The 1,611-nt window shown below is 27.0% G+C and overlaps 1 protein-coding gene and 1 long non-coding RNA gene across 2 annotated transcripts in view; one reads left to right on the forward strand and one right to left on the reverse strand.

The window, feature by feature from the left end:
* The window catches only part of LOC111684637 (homeobox protein 2), a 29,851-nt gene that overhangs the window by 3,132 nt on the left and 25,108 nt on the right, over window positions 1-1,611 (forward strand). The window lies entirely within an intron of this gene.
* Window positions 250-1,573, reverse strand: LOC124419861. The gene is made up of 2 exons (XR_006940852.1): window positions 917-1,573; window positions 250-611 (listed from the first exon to the last, which is right to left on the reverse strand). It is a non-coding gene; the product is annotated as an uncharacterized LOC124419861 (long non-coding RNA).

Genomic DNA, 1,611 nt, shown 5'->3' on the forward strand with positions numbered 1-1,611 from the left:
CTAGTTCAGTTCTAGTTCAGTTCTAGTTCAGTTCTAGTACAGTTCTAGTTCAGTTCTAGTTCAGTTCTAGTTCAGTTCTAGTTCAGTTCTAGTTCAGTTCTAGTTCAGATCTAGTTCAGATCTAGTTCAGTTCTAAATCCGCTCTATTTCCAGTTCTAAAAACAAAAAAAATGGAAATTAAATTAAAATATTTAATTACATATAATTGATTTATTTAAAAACAACTTCCGTTAAGGAAAACAATTAATATACAAGTAAATAAGAAAAAAAAACAATTTTGAAGAAATTTTATTAAATACAGAGACAATTAATTACAAAATTTGAAATTTATTTCTTAATAAGATTATGACGCATTTTGCGTTTAGCCAATATCAATAAAAAAGAAGCAAAAAACTGTATGAAAACAGCATTAAAACGAATGAATGCGTTCGACGTCGGTCGTCGTTGTTCATGAATACTTTTTTCAGCATTTTATTGATTTTTTCCACAGTAGATGGATGGATGGTTGGATAAAAATGTATTTATAAGAATGTGTAGTAAGTGTATCTAAATGTAATACATTTTATTTGTGAGTGCAAGTATTAGTTGTTGTAGTTTTGCTGTTTGTTGTACTGGGTTTGTATTGAAAAAAAAAACAACAAAATTATAATAAAAATGTATATAGTATAGAAGAATAAAATGTTGTTGAATGTTTTTAACAGCTTTGTTGTATATAATTTCATTGTTGCTGTTTTTGTTGTAATATTTTAGCAAAAGTGCAATAAACGTCATCAAGGTCATAATGAGAGTGCAGGCAGCAGTCAGTGCGAGAATGCAGTCGTCAGTCAGCTATCTAGTCAGTGTATTTTTTTTTTTTTTTTTTACAAAGTCAGCCATCAGTAATTGTTGTCGTCAGTGTTTATTCTACAAATCTTACCTCTAAATTGAGCATTATATACAAAAACAAGTATAGAACCAAGAGTACAGTGAAAAAATACCAATTAGATTTATTTTAGTTACAAAAAGCAACAACAACTTACATCAGCCATAACAACTTAAGCTGCTGCTGCTACTGCCAACTGAAAACCACAACTGCATTTGATAAAATGTTATAATAATGAAATTTAAAACGCGGTCATTTGAGTTTGTTTACATTTGTCGTAATGATAGAATATTGAATTTTCTAAAAGTTTTTTTTTTTCGTTTACGTTAAGTTTCATTTTACAGTTTTTTTTTAAGAAATTTATTATTTATATTTAAGTGTTTATTAGTTTTAAGTAGAAATATTAATGGAATGACTCATTTTTATCTTTAAAATACAAATTTTAAATCTTTCCACTAAATTAAATATCTCACTAAAATTCATTTTATGGCTTTTTGTCTGTGGTGTGTTTTTTTTTTTTTTTTTGCATTTGACTCATGTCTAAAAAATTAAGCAAAATTTTAACAAAACATCACGTCAGTACCTATTAAATAGACACATATTTTTATTATTTATTATTATTGGAAATTTTAATCTTCACTTCTAGTTTAGTTTTAGTTCAGTTCTAGTTCAGTTCTAGTTCAGTTCTAGTTCAGTTCTAGTTCAGTTCTAGTTCAGTTCTAGTTCTAGTTCAGTTCTAGTTCAGTTCT

Source organism: Lucilia cuprina, chromosome 4 (assembly GCF_022045245.1).
Source record: "Lucilia cuprina isolate Lc7/37 chromosome 4, ASM2204524v1, whole genome shotgun sequence".
NCBI classification, from domain to species: Eukaryota; Metazoa; Arthropoda; class Insecta; order Diptera; family Calliphoridae; genus Lucilia; species Lucilia cuprina.